This window comes from Ursus americanus, chromosome X (genome assembly GCF_024610735.1).
Source record: "Ursus americanus isolate L20-20 chromosome X, mUrsAme1.1.p, whole genome shotgun sequence".
Taxonomy (NCBI): domain Eukaryota; kingdom Metazoa; phylum Chordata; class Mammalia; order Carnivora; family Ursidae; genus Ursus; species Ursus americanus.
Window position 1 is genome coordinate 117,867,343 of NC_142164.1, and position 20,258 is coordinate 117,887,600.

Sequence of the window (20,258 nt, forward strand, 5' to 3'; positions counted from 1 at the left end):
GGACAAGCAGGTGAGTGCCTATAATTATTCCCAGCTATGAAGTTAGGAAATCATTTCATTCACGTAATTTTCACCATCTTAGAATATTTTCTCAACGTTATGTTCTCAATTCTCTTAGACTAAAGAATGATGGGACCCATGAAGGATGGAAACTTCCTGTTCTGCGCCAGTTCGGATATCAAGATATGGCCGCCGGAAGGATGACTGGGGGTGAGGATGCTCAGATGGGTCAAGAGCCAACCTTGTCAATGCAGGAAGTGCTTGGGTCCCAGGTTTGTGAAGGGGACGATGCAGTACGGGTACCATCAATGCACAGGGGAATTCCTGGAAAGGCTAGCCATCGGTCTCCTTTAGAGCCTATACGTTTTGGGTATTGGAGCCACAGGATCTCCTAGTCAATGGTGTCTGAGACTTTGTTCCCCTCCTTTGTTGTCCATTCTTATTCTCAAGCCTTGTAGTCTATGACTGCAATTTTCCTCCCCTAATCCAGAACGAGCAACCCGATGCCACACCCATGCTAAAACTTAGTGTGGTCACCAGGAGCAGCAAGGGGAGGGCTCTCCCTTACCCTCAGTCTAACGGGCCAAAATCAAATTTAGCAGGCACCATCCTGTGTCCAAATCACCAAACCGCACGTTTCACACGCACCTTCCTTTCTGCTGCGCCGTGTCTGTCTCAGAAAGACCTCCATGCATTTCAAAAGAGGAATCTATCTAAAACGGCAGCATGCCCGTGCAAAAGAAGGAACAATTACATCCATACTATTTTCTTAGGCAGGTATTTCAAAACCCAATTCCGGACGTGAGACTTGTTTTGGTAACCTATTTTCCCAGCTTTACCTTGAATCTAAAATTTATAGGGTAATCTAAAGTTTTAAGATTTGAAAAACAGCTCTGGTAATCTTTCCATTTTCTATAGGCTTTCTTATTTTGAACTGCATCAAAAAAATAAATACTGTTTTATGGCCCCGAACTTCAAGTAGCTTTTAAAAGTCATTTAAGGGGGCGCCTGGGTGGCACAGCGGTTAAGCGTCTGCCTTCGGCTCAGGGCGTGATCCCGGCGTTATGGGATCGAGCCCCACATCAGGCTCCTCCGCTATGAGCCTGCTTCTTCCTCTCCCACTCCTCCTGCTTGTGTTCCCTCTCTCGCTGGCTGTCTCTATCTCTGTCAAATAAATAAATAAAATCTTTAAAAAAAAATAAAAGTCATTTAAGGATATACTTCAGTTACGCGTGGGACCCAATCTTGATGAACACTGCACTCTGTCTATTCCGTCGGGATAACCCACTGCTTTATGATGTCGGACTATGTCTACTCGATGAGAATAAGAAGGAATCTCGAGACCCGTGATGGGAAGTAAACGAACCCAGTCACTGCTCTAAGATGCCACGTTAGAAGATGGATCGCCTCGACGGGTCTCAGGGCAACAGGGCTGTGGCTGGATTCCAGTGCATAAGCAAACAGAGGAGATGTAAAGTAATGAGAACACCCCAATCACAAAGCCTGGAAATTCAGCAAGCCAGCAATTTCAGACATAGAAACTTTCATTCCCTTTTCCTGGTAGCTTCCGTGCCAATGAAGATAGGTTTACAATGTTCCAGAAGAGGCAAAATATTCAAAAGTGATCTTTGCCACCTGTGTGAGATTGCTGTAGGGTACTCTGCATACACGGAAAACCATACAGAGCATTTTTTAAAAGATTTTATTAATTTATTTGACAGAGAGAGAGAGCAGGGGAGCTGCAGTGGGAGAAGCAGACTCCCCACTGAGCAGGGAGCCCGATGCGGGACTCGATCCAAGACCCCAGGATCCTGACCTGAGCCAAAGGCAGATGCTTCACCGACTGAGCCACCCAGGCGCCCCCAGAGAATTTGCTTACAGTCCACTGGCTATCTGCAGGATTCTTGCAATGACAATAGTCTAAACCGAGAAATGTTTCCTGAGACATAAACCTTATCTAGTTGAACTTTCAGTATTTTGTTATTTTTATCTTTGAACAATATGAAACTATCCTCTTGTCAAAATTACACCTAGAAAAATCCTTCAAGATCTGGTATTCTAAAAAAAATGGGGTGAATTTTACAAATTTGATTGCGAAATGATCAGTCCACAATTTCACGAGATAAAGATATTTCACCTAGATAACTACCACATTTTAAGGGCACATACTCGCAAATAAAGTGCCCTAAGGATAAGACATCCGAGAGCAGCAAAGAGTAAGGAAGATGTTTTTCTATATTCCGAAATTCTATAAAAAGAAAAGGAACAGAGTGAAGACTTATGGAGTTACTGCTGTGGCCATCTTAGACAGAACAGGAAAAAACACGATGGCACTCAGATATATCAATACTGATATTGATTATAAATTTATATCACAGTATATACAAGGATGGGTGTGCTTTATCCCTTAGATCCAAAAAGGAATAAACAATAAACAACAAGAAAATTGGACAAAACGTATGAAACAATTGCATTCAGATATTGCACGACGGTCAGGACAGAAATGTGATCATTGATAGAAGAAAATAATAAGGGGAGTCTGACGATTGCCCTAACTCTGTGCCCAGAGGAACATTCTAGGCTGTAAAAGCGGAGAAGGGGACTCTAGCTGAGAAGACACAAAACTGAGAGAGGCTGTCTTGACAACAGCTTGCAGGTCAGAGTTCCAGAAAGCATAGTGCTGCAAAGTAAAGGTGTTCTAAACTCCTACCAGAAGGGCACCTGCCGGGCGCAGTGGGCAGAGCATAAGACTCTTGACGTTGGGGTTGTGAGTTCAAGCCCCATGCTGGGAACAGAGCTTACTTAAAGAAAGAAAAAAAAAAAAAAAAGGAAAGAAACTTTTTTTTTTTTTAAAGGATTTTATTCATTTACTTAAGAGAGAGCGGAAGCACGGGGGAGAGGGAGAAGCCTACTCCCCGCTGAGCAAGGAGCCATCCCAGGACACTGGGATCATGACCTGAGCCGAAGGAAGACGCTTAACCATGTCACCCAGATGCCCCATGAAACTTTTAAAAATTAAAAAAAATAATAATAATAACAAATTAAAACTCCTACCGGAGAGGCACGTCATGAAAAATACTTAAGAGAAGAATCTTGGGCACAAAATACAGTTATTGATATTGGGGAATAAAAAGCAAGGAGATTTATGTTAAAAACTGATGTAGCTGACCAAAATTATGAACTGTCCACCACACTTTGTGTCGACGGCTCCAGAAATAAATTCTTGGGTGAGCACATCTAAGTGGCTAATATTAGTCATGGGTCTGTGATGGATCAGGTCACGGAGAGAGAGAATATGAGCTCGCTCCTTTGAAAGCAAATAGCAGAGCTCAGTCTTCCCTTAAACCTAATAACTAGCAGCTTCCCCAAACCTACCAAGGATTTCAGGTTTGTCAAGTTCGGGTGGGCAAATAATTACGCATGGGTATTACAATAATCTTTCTATTGAAAGAGCTGGGTACCTTCTTTTTTGTTTACATTGAATGTATTAATTAATTCATCATCAAAACATTATTTTATTTAGAACATTCTTTTCTTATTATTAAATTTAAAATGTTAACATAGTAAATCAGTGTTATAACACAAAATACATCTAACATTTTCAAGCAGGGTCCCTTTGTGTCATAATAATGGTGCAGTAAGGGGATTCTAACATCTCATAAAATATTTTTCTGCAAAATTTCACTGAATTTGTTCTTTGCTTTTCAGGGAAAATCACACGTTCAGTTACCTTAAATTATCTGAAAGCCTTTAGAAGTATAGGAATGAATAAGAAGAGTGTGTCATCCCAGAGTTATCTTAAAGCTGCTATTTTGCATTCTTGAATCTGGCACTTCAAAATCCAAAGAACATCTTAAAAGAGAGAAACAAGTACCTTTTTAGATCAGTGTTTCTCAACTTTAATTGGGGGGGGGGTGCTAATGTTTTTCCTGAAAAGGCTTTTCAAACTTCATTTTCTGTAATCCACCCAAATTACATACAATTTTAATACCCCATCTATGCTGTCTATGCATTTAACTTTTATATGCTTAGGTACTCTGTGTAATCTGTGCTTGACAAATACCAAGAGTAAGATTGCTTGCTCCCCAAGAATCGGTGATTTCCTCTCGGATGTGAGATCTCCTGCTGAGAATGTTAGCTCTAGAATAGCACTGTCCAATATACCTCGTGGTAATGAAGGAAGTATCTGGTAGTAGATGGTAGACAATGACCAGTTGTTTCATGTGACTGTAATTAACTATGATCAATTTAAATGAGTACAAATGGCCAGTGGTTACCACATTGGACACCAAAGTTCTAGACAGGTAAGAAGAAAATAACTGAAGTCCCAAGAAGTAGCTCATGACATGATTTTTGAAGAAGCATCTATTAAAGTCGTGGGACTCGGTCAGGGATGATGTTACTCTATCCCCACCCACCCTGGGGGAATACTAGCAAATTCTGAGGACATTTTGCTTTGTCACAAGTGGCAGCAGGTGCTAAGGCGCTCATGGCATCCAACCAGCAGAAGCCATCAATGGTGGCCAACACATTCTAATGACCCTCCCTACCCCAACAAGAATTACTGAGCGCCCGCGTGGACAGCGTCAGGTTGGGAAACTCCGTGGGGAAGGCAGACCAGCTGAAATGTAAGCTTGGGATTTCAGCCTCTCCAAACACCTCCTTGCATTTGGGAGAGCAGCACGACCAAGAGGCTCCCTTCCTGCCATGATTTCGGAAACACAAAGAAGCTGTTCTGCTCGACATACATATCTGCATCTCAACACTGTCTCTAGGGGTTTCTGTCAGGCAAGAATACAAATAGCACGTCAGGTAAAATGTTTACTTACCCTTTCCCTTAGCGTATAAACAACAGAGAGTAAACTGCATGCTTCTGAAAGTCTCCCGAGGCATGCCCATGCAACCGAGGTGCACAGATCCTGTTACCAACGCCGGGGAGGCGTGCCGCAGTGGACTACCTGGCTAGCGTTAGGATTACAGATATCATAAATATGGTTTCTAGGCCAGGTTGGAGAACTGGCTCAGATGACCGTTACTGGTAAACCATCTGGGACTCTACAAGTAAAATCTACTTTTCTAGTGAGATTCTGAGCGACATAAACCCTATAGGGAAATGTGACAGGGCGCATTTACAAATATTGGTAATCCGTATTCCAGGCCAACGGCAATGAGCTCCAGATTTCTCGGAGCAGCAATGTCATACCGGTACACTCTAACAGACAGGGAAGTATCTCTTGCCAACTAGGTTCCGGATGACCTCTGGATAACCATTCTGTAATCTGCTTAGTCTCTCCATCTCTACTTTGTTCCAGTTGTATGAGTTGGGTGACGCTGTGCCACTGTGAAAAACGCACGCATACGATATTTCAGGAAAAGCACGCGAGGGAGGAAATGCCACAGACCAAAGAACACGATACTATACAGAAGTCTCGGTGTGTGACAGGGGAACCTGTGCGGCTTGGTGCCACGAGGACTCTCGGAAATAAGATTCACACTGAAACTCAGGGGCCTGGGAATTAAAATAGCTACAGATATAATTTAAATCAGAAACAGAGATGGCTCACTGTTTCTGAAGGGAACACATTTTCACCGGTCAGCACGGATCACCGGGTTAGGTTTTCCCGCTCGGCTACACCATGACGACCACAAACATGATCAGAGCACTCAAATGCAGTGTCAGAAATTCATCCCGTGTCTCCAGGTTGTATTAAGGCCCATTTAGCCATAAACTCGGCTGCGGCTGCAAACCTCCTACAGCAAAATATCGCTCTTCTAACTCATCGTGAAATTGTGCAAAAAATGAGAAAGGGGTCACAATTTGCCAAAACGAAGCCTCAAGACGGGCAGTGATGACAGGCTTCTGAGAGGTACTAGGGAAGGGGCCGGTTCCTAGGAGAAATCAATGGCCTGTAGGCTCTGTAGTGGGAGGAATGATCACACCCTAAGGAATCGAGGAATCTGCAGGAGAAAACAGCACCTGGAGAAGCCCATGGGAGGCAAAGTCTTTAAAGATCGGGAAGCAAATGAGGGATAAAAAGGAATGTCTTTGGCTGAAGAGAGTTGCTCATGCATTTTCTGTACTTTAAACTTTTTTATTATGAGGATCCATCAAACATTATGAGGAACTACAGGGGATTTTACAAAGTAAGAGGGGAAAAGGCCCCAGCTGTAATTTTTTTTTTTTAAATCAATGAAATCATATGCTGTAACGGGTGAGATTAAAGGTTCCAGGAACTGGACAATATTGGTGATCCTGTAAATCAGTAAAACTCGTTAAGAAACCCATTTGGAAACACACATCTAAATGCATAAACTCCTATGCCCTTTGGTGCAGTTTCGTATTTGTATGAATCTATCCAAAGCATAACCAAACTGTCGTGTGACGAATGGGAGTGTTCGTATGCTGAAAATGACCAGCACGTGACAGATCCGGAAATATGGAAGATGCGATATTAATTTCCTTGAATATGATTTCGACAATGTCGCCACTTGAAAGTGTTTGCCTAGGCTTAGGGAAGGAAGGGACTAACCACTGCCTTTCCCATCTCTGCCCCTGTAGTGCCCCATGCCCAAGGAGCATGCTGGAAAAGTATGGAGAGTGTGTGGTCCTAGAGCAAGGATGTTTCTGAGGTTTCCAGGGAGAGAAAGCACATGGTGGATGCTGGGGATTTATTATCTATGCTTTCACGCAAAAGCAGGTAGCTAGTGAATTAGAAGAAAGATAATCCATCCTTGAAGGTTGGGTACAAGGGAACGAGATTGACTTGTCTGATTTTTCTGCATAGTTTTCATTCTGTGCTGGAGCCCCAAGGAGCAACACAGGCCACCTGCCAGTCTGGATAGATCCTGGACCTTCTCATGACTACAGAAGCCCAGAAGATACCCCGTACCACATAAGCAGAGGAGGGTCACCACAGCGTCTCCCTTACTCAGAGCCTGATGTGAGAAAAGAAAAGTCTTCCTGGCCTTCCAGAGCCACCAAGTTACCCACATGTCACCACAAGTAGGGTTCAAGACATCACGTCTTGCAAGCAAGGAAAAAGGGAGTGTGTTTCATTTACAGGGCCTGAGCCATCAACAGGAATAAGACTTAGCATTGTATCTGGGGCCCATAGTTCCTACTCCATTGACAATAACGGACAATACAGAAGAAAAAATTCACAAGTTATGAGAATTTTTCTTCACACTTACAATTAGGAATCCACATTGGCTGTCTGGATCTAAAATAATGAGTTCCTAAACAAACAAAGACAAGCAGACATAGAAAGAGAACGATACCATGGAAAACTAAACAGCCAAGCTAAAGAAATTCTCCTACCGGGAAAAAAGGAAATGAAAATCAGAAGCAAAGGCGAGAGATGTGGAAGACAAAGCCTACAGTTAGGAGTGTACCGAGTATCTGCTAAGACATAGAATATGCACGTTACTATGCGTGATGAATTACTCTAGTATTTATGTAAGTCACATTGTGCTATGCATATCTGTCCTCATCTTGCAACTTCCACTACTATGCTTGAAGAGTCGGTGACACACCAGCAGGACAAGCTCTAGAAAACCAATTTATGAAGACAGTTAAGGGCGTTGACCCTGACTCTTGACTTCTTGTGTTGAAATTCCAATTCGTCCACTTCCTACCTGTAAATTCCTTAAGTTCTATAGACTTCAGTTTCCTCTTTGGTAAAATGAACACAAAGTATCACTTGCCTTACAGGGCGAGTCTAAGGATCGCACACCTTGGAGCGCCTGGGTGGCTCAGTCCCTTAAGTGTGGGACTCTTGATCTCAGCTCAGGTCTTGATCTCACAGTCATGAGTCCAAGCCCCACACTGGGCTCCACCACGCTGGGCATGGAGCCTACTTAAAAGGAAATTAATTTAAAAAGTAATAAACAAAAAAAGGATCGCACAACTTAAAAAAAAAAAGTAGAAGTGTTAACTACGATGCAAATGCTACATGATGAGTAACTTACTCTTTTTAACAACAGTACCATACTTTATAGAAGGCATGTTAACAACGGCCTTATTGACGCACACACACAAGCTTATTCCCTGTCTTCAACAAACCACCTTGGATATAACATCTTTGTTCAGTTCTTTAAATGCCTAAAAACTTGTAATTTGCATACTTGGTGTCAAGTTCATTAACCTTGAGGAAATGTGAAATATTTAAAGCAAGTTTCCAGACTTGACGTACACAAGTGGGTTAGCTGTCTGATTACATGTAATGATGACGATGATGACATTCATGAATAATAACATATATCAAGCTCTCTCGAGACATTACCCACTTCAGTCTGAAATTCGTTTCAGATGGGAATGTCATGAAGTGAAGCTCTTCAGAGAACACATATCATAGTTGTGTTTAAAATGGAAAGAAGGGGCACCTGGGTGGCTCAGTTGGTTAAACGTCTGCCTTTGGTCCTGCAATCGAGCCCTTTATTGGGCTCCCTGCTCAGAGGGGACTCTGCTTCTCCCACTCCTCCCCCTTTGTGCTCTCTCTCACTATCTCTGTCGCTGTCTCTGTCTCTCCCTCTCAAATAAATAAATAAAATATTAAAATAAAATAAAAGAAAATTCCCTTCTATATCTTTTATAAAACATATCTTGTATTTAATTGTACATACTTGTGTGTATTAACTGCTTTTTAAATTTCCTACATTAAACGTTCTATGACAGTATGTATTATGTTTTCTCTCTTACAGTTTCTGTACCTCCGATGAGAGAGCTTTTTGATACCAAAAGGAAAGCAAAATAATCATAACGATATCATCATCATAGTAGGCTGGCAGAATAACAATGATCATAAGAGAAAATACTATTTAACAGAGGTCCTGAGCTGCTGGTCAGATAGATAGTCACAGCCCTTAGATGGGTTCACTTGCTGAGCACAAGGTGTGTAAAAAAAAAAAAAAGCATCACTTGCAAGCATTAAGAAAAAAATCACATTAGCAGCTTGAATCTGCTATAGCTACTCTTGGAAGGTCACTGAAATATGTGGCAATATCTGGATGTCTGTGGCCTGGAGGTCAGCGGTTGGAGCTGATGGTTAGCTGCTCTCTCTTAAAGGGGTGTTCGTCCTTCCTTCCTTCCTTCCTTCCTTCCTTCCTTCCTTCCTTCCTTCCTTCCTTCCTTCTTCAAAGATTGTATTTATTTGTCAGAGAGAGAGCACAAGCAGGGGGGCAGGCAGAGGGAGAAGCAGACTCCCCACTGAGCAAGGAGCCCAATGCCAGACTCAATCCCAAGACCCTGGGATCATGAACTGAGCCAAAGGCAGACGCTTAATTGACTGAGCCACTCAGGCGCCCCAGGAGTGTTCACTTGCTGGTTCACCAAAACCTCCGTCTGTTCTGCTATCTGGAATCATGCCCACTGGCACTGGGCATTTGATCTCCTGCGTTAGGAGATTCGATCTCCTAGTGTCCATCATTCTACTGAGGGCTTCAGATTCACTATGACATTTAACGCACAACATCCTAGAAAAGAATGCCATTCATTCATTCATTCGTTCTTTCATCCATCCATCCATTTAGAGGGTGGTGGGCAGGGGCAGAGAGAGAATCTTAAGTAGGTTCCATGCTAAGCATGGTGCCCAATGCAGAGATTGATCTGATTGACCCTGAGATCATGACCTAAGCCAAAATAGAGAGTCAGACACTTAACCAAATGCACAACGCATGTGCCCCTGAATTCCTTTTAAATATACATGTAAAATATGGTAAGACTGGAACTTAAGGATATTGGACAAAACTCACTCGACGTCCCCCAATGCAGCCCAGCCACGATTTGAACATAGATGTACAACTGCGCAGATGAAACGCTTAGCCTCTAGGCGGATTTGCCTTCCTTGCAAAATACTCACTAACACCAAGCGGATTCAGCTGCATTTGTGTCTCAGTATCCCCAACATTTCCTTCCCCAGAGACTGATCTTACTGTTCTTCACGCTTGGATCCACCCTTTCTCTCCCAACTTCATCCTTAGAGACCCAAAATGAAGAAATAAATCGTTAACCTTTTCTCCAGTTTTAATGAGAAGGAACTGGCATATCTCTGTGACATCAGCTGAAGCCCTGTGTGCAAGATAAGGGTTTGACTTGCATGTACTGTGACATGATGAGAAATGTAGGAGCAGCAAACATGACATCATCTGTATCTGTTTCTAAACTATTTTTATAGTCATATACCCCTTTCTGTTTTCTTCACAGGGAAATGCATTTCACCTGAGTAGAAATGTAAGGCTGAATAATTTTATTTTTTAGATATTCGTCACCCATGATAGAATGATACCAATTCCAACTCATTCTCTGCCAACACAATCTTCTGAGTTACATCTTCATCAGGAGTGTTGTGACTTGGGAATTGTGACCTTTGTGTGATCAAGGCAAGTCCTAAACATTATTGCCTTGAAGAATAAAGACACTATGATTAACCATTCCTTAGGGAATAAAGTTTCAAGTAGGAATCAGTTATTAAAAAAAAAAAAAAACAACAACACATCTTCACCGATAATCTGAGATGGTGATACCTGTATGCAGGTCAATCTAACGAATGTCAATCTAAGTGGGCATCTCCATTGAGTACACAATCCCATGCATCACTGTGTAGTCGATCCGCAAGCGTCCCTTTGAGACTTCAGAGCTTTGGAAGCATTATCCCCCCTTGGAGGTGGACCTGTCCCCAGCTCTGAAAGTAGACCTTCTTTCTATCTTTATTTTCTGCTGGTGTTCAAAGTAGCAGGTGTTCTTTTTATTATTTGCAAATGATCTGATTACAACTTAATGACAACATATGCAAAAAGGTATTGTCTCATGGTGATATATATAAATTTAAGGTTATGATTTTCCACACCAAATGAAAAACCATCTACCTAACGCTCCCCGAACAAAAGTCCTTGTGTGACAGATGATCAGATATGCCCAAGCAGATGGGGAAATATTCTGAGAATGGGAGGAATCCAGCTAGCTACTCGAGGTCTTTGCAGTGGCCCCAAAGCCTAATCTATTTTATTTTTTTCCAAGGGTATGTGGCAGACAGGGCAATGGTACTGGAGGAGTTTTTCTCTTACTTCTCTCCAGTTGGTCAACTCTTTTCTCCTAGGGGAGAACAAGGGGGATTTGGTGAACTGCTGAAGGATTGCAAGACATTACAGAGACTGAGATGCCTGTTGTACCAGCTCAGTGACTTCATCCATGACCCAAATCTCACTCCTTCCTTTCAGAAGTCGGTGAGGAGACAATGCTCCCAAGACAGAATCCTTACTCATTCTGCACTGGAACCATCAACAAAACACATTCACCAATAACTACTGGGACCTATCATGTGCCGGGCACCATTCTGGGTCTGTGGATGCAAGAGGGAACAACACAGACAAGATCCGGGGCCTCGTGAGTCACGAGGGATGCAGAGACACAAAACATAACCGGATGCATAAAGTACAAATTATGTCATGGTAGACTTTGAGGAGCACTACAAACGATGTGAGAAAAGCAGCAGGAGAGAGATATGAAGACCACAGCCTCCTCCTCATAATCATCTTAACTTAACCTTTCCTTCTCCCCTCTGTATACAAACATGTCTAGAAGGTTTGTCTGGTTTTGTTGTACTTGTAGTTTTCCTCTCAATACTAACATTGCAACGTCTGAAAACAATCTTCACTGTAGATCTCCACTGTAAATATTTTTTATGCTACACACACTAGGTTATTTCTTCTTTGGGTTATGGGGTTTCAGTCAAAGTGCCTGGAATTCCCTTTTCTTTGCAAAGGACAGGACTCATGTATTTATAGTTGTTAAAGCTTACATTCAGGGAACATGTGCTGGGAACAAAGCGCATAAATCCCTATCCCTTCCTGCAAACACCTCAGCAAAAAGGGGAGATGGAGGTGTAAACAAGTGATGTAGTGTCATTCATGCCACCTCTGATGGTTAGTCAACAGTAGTGATCTGGAGAGTACCATCCCTTCCTCCAGAATAACAGAGCTATGTTATGTGTTCACTCAATCTCTCCATGAGAACCTTGGGCTGATTTTTTTTTTTTTCTTTCTGTCTTTGAGAGGTGGGTCATTGAAACATGTATTAGGATAATTTTTTAAATTAATTTATTTTAGAGAGAGAGAGTGATCGGGGGAGGGGTGGAGGGAAAGGAAGAAAGAAACTCAAGCAGACTTCCCAACAAGTGCAATAATCAGGACCCTGAGATAAGACCTGAGCTGAAACCAAGAGTCAGGTGTTCAACGGTCTATGCTACCCAGACACCTCCAGGATACTTGGGATTTCAAGAAGCAGACAACAATTTTTGCTAACTGAAGCCCTAAGTGGGAATTTGAATAAGGATTAAGTTTCTCACTGATGGACCAAAATAGTTGGAAAAACACCCCGAAGCCTAGGGACAAGGACAACTGCAGATCCTCACATGAAGAAAATGGCACATCTCCCAGGGAGTAGCCACAAACACATCCCAAGGACCAAAAGTGCCTACCTCTGAATCTCAACTCCAAATTTCAGCTTCTTCATTTATCTGATGAATGTCCAACCTGAATTGGCCACATGACCTTCATCTGGGCTACTATAACCAACAGAGTAAGCACTCATATCATTTGGGCTTGACCACCAGATGGGCCACCTCTCTAAGGTAGCATTTCCAGAGAAGGGGGAGGAAGCTGGACCAGGACACATTCACAGGCAGCTCACCCCCTACTTTACTAATGTCACCGCATGGGTCTAGGACAACCTATGTGAGCAACAGTGAAAGGGGGATTGAGGGAAGGCAAAGAAGGTTGGAGACATTTTCTCGGAAGGCTGACTCGGTAATTGTCATGAAGGAAATGAAGGGTTATTATGGAGAGAACTCTGGCCAACTCTTCTTAAACTTCACAGAGCACGAATAAATGGATTTAAGCGCCAACAAGGGAAGGTTAGGTTGGAGATGAAAAAGAATGTCTTGACAGTAAAAGTTACTAAGCATTAACCAAATATTCTTGGTCATAAAAGGCATCAGAAGAGATTCAATTCTTCATTTTAAAAATTGCTTGTTACCTTTTTTTTTTAATATAAAATTGATTGTTTTAAGAAGGTGTTAGGATGGAAAAAGAATTACCAGAAGAAACAAAAAATTCTTACAATAACATTTGAAACCTGGAAGTGAGGCAGTCTCATGGCAACCAAAGAATGATAAATAATAGATAAGATTAGTTTTAGGTCAACCATTTTCTGGTCAAATACACTAGAAAGATAACGAAGGTCAGTACTGTTTATATGTTTTGAGTGCTGTGTCACGGGACTTTCCCTAGACAAGAATGCTGTTTTAATGAAGTGACCTGGGTACTTGATCATAGAAATTAAAGCATCCATGCAAGGTGTACATAATTAAAATGTGGGAAATTCTTGATGGAAAAGGGCAAAGTGCCAGTTACAGATTACTAAGGACATATACAATGTCAGTGTAAATGCTTGAGCGGAAACATCCCAATTTTTCCTTGTATTATCATCCAACTTCCGTCCACAACAGTACTTGGAATCCATAGTTAGACTTTTTTTTTCACTCACAAGAGTTTACCCTCATCCCCTGTTAACTTCACTCTACTAAGTAAAAGTTCAGTTTCAAGTCTTGAAGTGGAGATTGTCTGGGATACCGAGTGTTATTCCCAAATGCGTTAATTTAGTTCCCAATGGAGGCAATCAGGCAGATGAGACAGTATTGGAATTGTTTAAATAAATCCATCAGTTTCCACACTGTGTTCTTTAGATGGTGATGCCTCCTTAAATACTCCCCTCCAGGGGTATCTGGGTGGTGCAGTCGTTAAGCTCAGGGCGTGATCCCGGCCTTACGGGATTGAGCCCCACATCAGGCTCCTCCGCTGGGAGCCTGCTTCTTCCTCTCCCACTCCCCCTGCTTGTGTTCCCTCTCTTGCTGGCTGCCTCTGTCTCTCTCAAATAAATAAATAAAATCTTTAAAATAAATACTCCCCTCCAACAAAGCCCAAAGCGTACGTTCACCATTTCAAGTGTTTGGTGGTTCTTGTTAATTTAGTTGTGCTGCTGTTAGCAAAACACAGGAAGCTCTTTTCTGTTTTATCACTAAGACCACGTAAAAGAAAGTGTATGTTCAACAGAGTAATTGGAGATTAGTAAAAAGATACAAAGTGGAATGAAAGACACACACACACAATGCATCCTTTCATTCAAAAATAACTATACATTGATTAACTCCACTGTACTAAGGGCTTTACAAGTTAAAACTAGAAGCAAAGAGACAATTAAAATATAATGTAATTTTTTTCTTATTTAAGGATAGTTCAGTGTGATGTTAAAACCCAGACTTTGGAGCACAGCTGACCCAATTTGTGTATGCCATCCCTTTCCTGATGACCTTGACTGCTGCGTGCAGTGTGTTCGCTAATTACCTACACCCAGAAAATGGTTTTACCAGTCTACTTCTGCGGTCATGTCACAGTCACACAAGTCTCCTGCTATGCTCTGCATGAAATTGAGTCTGAGAGGCAGATTTTCCCTTGTGCTCTCAAATGTTTAAGGCATTAAAATTTTTTTTAACATTACTGTTGCTCTGACTTTTTAAATATTTTTACATATCATTTCATCAAGAACTTTAGCTAAAGATCCAAGGGAAATCCTACACATTGGCTGTCTAGAACCCCCAGTTCAGAGTTAGAACAATGTTAGAACAAATCCTTCCCTTGGTGCAGGCAACTGAACCTCAGACGGCAAGAGCTGTTGGGCCAATTTTCCCCAAAGCCTGCCAAGAGCTGAACTGGCCCAGGGAGGCAGAATCACAGAGGATTTGTGGGTTTTCTTAATGAACTAAATAAGCACAGGCAACTTTTAGGAACTGCAGTCCAAAGTCCTATCATTGAAGCCCAGACAGAAAATTATTGATCTCACCTGCTTGGTTCACAGAATCAGAACATGATACAATTAATGTTTCAACCAGAAATGTGCAGCCTACTATTTCACCAACAGATACCTGCAGCTGGACGGTAGATAACACCATGACTGTTTGACGGAGCAAAGCAGTGGATGATGTGTGTGTGGGGGGGGGGGGGTGTAGAGTGATTACTGCAGAAGCTTAAATAGAATCTTATTGTGTAGAAGCACCAGTGTAGTGGACGACAACCTGAGACTCCTTTAAATGCGGTTTCCAGCCAAGTGGTAATTTGAATGTTACTAGACAGGAGTACTAGCCCTCAGTGGGTATGTTCACTGGTTCAGATGAGGGTCCTGCTTCTCATGAGGGTCCTGCTTCTCAATCACAGGCACCATTTTAATTTGGACTCCCCCAAAAGCGAACCCACCCTCCCAGGCAAGGTTTAGGACACACATCATGTGTTTGGGAGGTCATTTTTCCCCAGGAGGACATGGATTTGAGAGACATGGAAGACAAAAAAGTCAATACAGCCTGTGTTAACAAGTGAGTATCCATTTGGAGAACAGGGGCTCAGTCCTCCAACAGACTGCAGAATAGGTCTCAGAGTTGTCCAACAAAAGCGACAAGAAGATGGGACCTTTTTAAAACATTTTTTTATAAAGATAGAGCACACTCACACGAGAAAGGGGATGGGGTAGGGCAAAGGTAGAGGGAAAGAATCTTAAGCAGGCTCCACACCCAGCACAGAGCCCAACATGGGGTTTGATCTCATGACCCTGAGATCATGACCTAAGTTGAAATTAAGAGTCAGATGCTTACCCAACTGATCCACCCAGGCACCACAAACCTGGGACATTTCATGGCAACTGCAGCCCTGGCTGGCTGAGGGTCACTGGCAAAGTAGCTGCCAAGTGTTATCAGTGTGCTCCTTCCTGGGGTCAGAGAACGTCTACTAAGTGACCTGTGGGGACACTGGCAATATGGGCGGGGTGATACTAGCAAGTTGAATTCCACACTGATGTCTCATCCTACAGTTGGAGCTTCACAAAGATCAGGAGGAGGTCTGCTGTTGTCAATATCCCGTCCCGGAAACCCAGCCAAGACTTTCTCCAAAATTGTCATCAGAACTTCCACAATCAAAAGGTTTCCTTCCAGCATGTTCTTGGACACAGGGCTCCACCTGGTATCCACAGGGTGTCAGGTACAACATTCCTTCTCCCAGAGTGAAGCAGTTTACTTAAAATGGTATGATTTTCTTCTGTTATAACTTTCAATGGGTAACATTCTTTATTGTCCCAACCAACTGCCTCTTACCAGGGAGTCTGGGTTGGATGGCTGGGTGGGAGCTGGGATCACGTATGTCCATTTCGCTGAATTCATTCAACCTGAGATTTTAATGTTTAATTTATCCTCGAGTCTGTCTAAAATGCAGAACAGGGGCGCCTGGGTGGCACGGCGGTTAAGCGTCTGCCTTCGGCTCAGGGCGTGATCCCGGCGTTATGGGATCGAGCCCCACATCAGGCTCCTCTGCTATGAGCCTGCCTCTTCCTCTCCCACTCCCCCTGCTTGTGTTCCCTCTCTTGCTGGCTGTCTCTATCTCTGTCGAATAAATAAATAAAATCTTTAAAAAAAAATAAAATAAAATGCAGAACAGCTTCAAGACGCAAAGGGAAGAGGCAGGAGTGTGAAGTACTTTCTGTTTAGGGCTCTGTGCATGTCTATATACACCAATGGACACCCATGGGACGTCCACTTAAAAACAGTATTAAGAATACCCGAATCCTGTTGTCACAGAAAAAACAGAGTTCTGTTACACTCTTTTTGTCCCTGAGTAACTCTGCCTAGAAAAATGGCAACACACGGAAACTGTCGCAAATATGCAGAACTGAAGGCAACACCCATTTGGCATGCTCTAGACCCAAACGAAACAAACAAGCACATTAAGGCAATGCCTGAGTGTTAGCTCTCCAGCTTCAGAATACATCTATACATGAAATGCACTCTTCATCAAATATTTCATCCCATGTGCACGAACCAACCAAACAAAACCCTTCAGAGCCCCCAGACGTACGTGTGCTTCGAACGTCAAGTGAGAGGAAAGCTACCTTCGTCACATACCTTGCTGCCTATGAAAATAACCTCTTGTTTGCTCTGGCACAGGTATCATGCTGATAATGGTCTAAGCTACTTGGACTCCCTCAAGTTTTGGCAAAATCACCCACCACTCAGGATAAACTTTCTTAGGAGCTGTTCTGAAATACGTAGTAAGTAGATTGCCCTTTTAATTTTTAAAATAACCAAAAGTTAATTCTGATTGCTGACAGTGTCCTCGCACAACATAATTGTCTCTGGCAATGTCTGTGGGCTCTGTCAAAAGACAGAACTTTCAGACACATTTAACAGACAGACTGAGCTAAATGCATTGAGTATCATTCTATCCACACATCTGCTCCTTCTTATCACCTACATTATTGTATGTGACCTGTTTGGGCCACTTTAATTATGGCGCTTTCCCAAGATCCAGAGAAGAATTTCCATTTTAGAAACGCACAAGGAACGTAGTAAAATTCAGCAGTAGGAACTCCGAACTTGAGAAGTTCATCAATATTTATGCAGGTGGAGTACAGTCATTTACAGATGACACAATCAGCGTTTGAAGCTATCTTGCGTGAGTTAATTTTAACGTTTAAATGTATGCAGTAGTCATGTTTGGGTATTTAATTGTCTGTTACCCGGGTCTAAATGCCAGAGTTACAGTCACATTGAAAAATACATATTGAAATAATCAGCTGAGATTTCATCTTATATTCACATGTTAAGTGGTAAGTTAACTGAAAGTGTGCGCACTTACCATATTTCACAATTTGGATATGTATTGCAAAATAGAACTTTAAGATGCATTTTGTTTAACCAATGTGGAACCTATCATTTGGAGAGTTTCAGAAACCTCGACAATTAAATTCAACTGTGGTGTCTGAACATGGCAAGGTCTAGATGGCTACTGATTTACACAACTGTAGCTTAACAGTAAACTAGACGCAGGAGCTCACCCAATGCTTTTTCAAGATGAAATCCAAATAAATGGAGACTGTATTTCCATGTTAATTATTAATGTGTAAGAAAACAGCAGAAATATTTGTTTCAGTAGAGCCAGGCACAAAGTCTACCATACAATCGGTAATCAATTCCTGCTCATTAAGTAGATAAGTGGGGCTGGTGGGCAATCTTTAAACCATGAATTTGATGTTCAGAGGCAATGAGCTGAAAAATGACTACCAGCCTTACCCGTCAGGACTTGGGGTGACAATATCCATAGCCATCGTGTTCAGTCATGGGCCTGACTGTAGTATTCCATCATACATGATGAGAAACGAGAACATTCTGTTGACATTGTCATCAGGAAGGCTTTGGAGATATTTGAGTAGCATCCCACGGCCGTGCTAGGAGAAGGCAGCAGATTTCTCGCAATGACAGACTGGATGCTATGTGGGGAACTTTATCACCTTGGGTCTGCTGGCGATCAACTTTTATCACAAGACTCTTGAAAAATTCCCAGGAAAATATGCAAGAGCAATGTATTCATGAAAAGGTCATACATTTCTTTTTAAAAGGCAGAATGAGCCTACCATTAAGTAAACGTAAATGATCTGTTTTATGAAACAAAAAAAAAAAATCATCATCCTAGTAAGTCACAAAGCTGCCCTTTGGTGTTAACTGAAAACCAGTTTAGTTATATATAATACTATATATATATATATATATATATATATATATATATATATATATATATATATATATATATATATATATATATAAAGTGTCTTCCTGTGTTATATCATATGTGGCTTTTCTTTTGCAAACATGTTCCTGTATAATAGTATAAATAACTCCCATCTACTCTGCCTCAAGGACACAAACAAAAATGTCCTATCAACCTAAACACATGGGACCATGTCGACGTGTCCAGATGCATGAGACACTAGGGAGTGCTCGATGCAGGACTGTCAGGGCACCCCTTCTAGTGAGGTAGTGGGTATAACTCAGAATGGGCACCCTTCCAGTTACATACTGGGTATGACGCAGAATGGGTACCTTTTCAAGGTAATTATTAGACGTGTGATCCACAATGGGCATTTCACCAACTTCGGTACCGGGTGTGATGGAGAATGGCACTGGGAAACCGACTCACTGTCCACTACCTGTTATTGTATACTCCACAAGCCAAGACTGGGGTTTGCATTTTTAAATCATCAGGGAACAAAGTAAAAGAAGCATACTATCTCATGGCATGTGAAAATTACATGAAATGCAAATGTTAGTATCTATACATCAATTTTATTGAACACGGCCTTGCCTGTAAGTGTTCTCTATGGCTAATCCCGCCTTACAACAGACAACGAACAGTAGTGGCAATGGGGAACACCAAGTCCCCAAAGCCCCAAAGAATCTTCTTCCTAGTCCCCTGTAGGAAACATTTGCTGGTGTCTGGTCTAGCACTCTTGAATACATGAAGGTTAGATTAAGTTTCAAAAACTGTAAAGTGATCTTACTGTACTGTAAAACTATAAAGTGATCTCTTTAATATTTTATAATACGAATATTTGAAAATGCTCAATAATAAATGATTTGGATTAAGGAACTCCCAAACCACTAAGAATTGACGAAGAAGGCAAAAGCCAAGAAGTTAAAGTAAGAGTGAATACGTACATTAAAAAAAAAATAAGCTCAAGAATCTATAATTATATACAAACTTGGCCCTGAGCTCCAGGCACACTGGTCATAAAAGAGGAAAAGAAACTTTGTCTCAATTTCCCTCTCAGGTCTCAGAGTAATTTCTTATGTGTATTTCTCCCACCAGTTCTTATGAAACTATAGTATTAGAAAAAATACGTCCAGTAAGCTTCATGAAATAGGTGTTTGGTTAGAAGGAAACTGTGCACATAAAAATAGTCCCAAACCTTAGGATCATGGCCAAGCAGTGGGTGCCATCGAACCAAAGGAAATCTCACTTCTTCACGTTTTGAGCTCTTAGGACATAAACCTACAACAGTTTCTGTTTCTCCTTGGGAAAATGTCGGAGGGAAATTACCTGCATGTAACATTTTAGCCCCCCAAATCTAATTTATTCTAGGAAATATATGTTCCAAAAAAGAGGGTCTACACTCCACACTATCGCTACTTTCAGTGCAGGATTATCCAAGAATCTACTCTTCAGAAAGCCCTTGGAAGTGAGGAGTGAAGAGAGCTCAGCATTCACTGTCACTAGCAGCTGAGGTTTTCACTGTAATGATCTAAACGGACACACTGAGGGCCTCACAACACTACGGTTCGTTGGAAAAATTTAAAATCAGAACCTTGGGATATCCCTGAGAATTTCATGTC

The 20,258-nt window shown here is 41.9% G+C and overlaps 1 protein-coding gene across 2 annotated transcripts in view; it reads right to left on the reverse strand.

The window, feature by feature from the left end:
- The window catches only part of STS (steroid sulfatase), a 512,613-nt gene that overhangs the window by 60,245 nt on the left and 432,110 nt on the right, over positions 1 to 20,258 (reverse strand). The window lies entirely within an intron of this gene.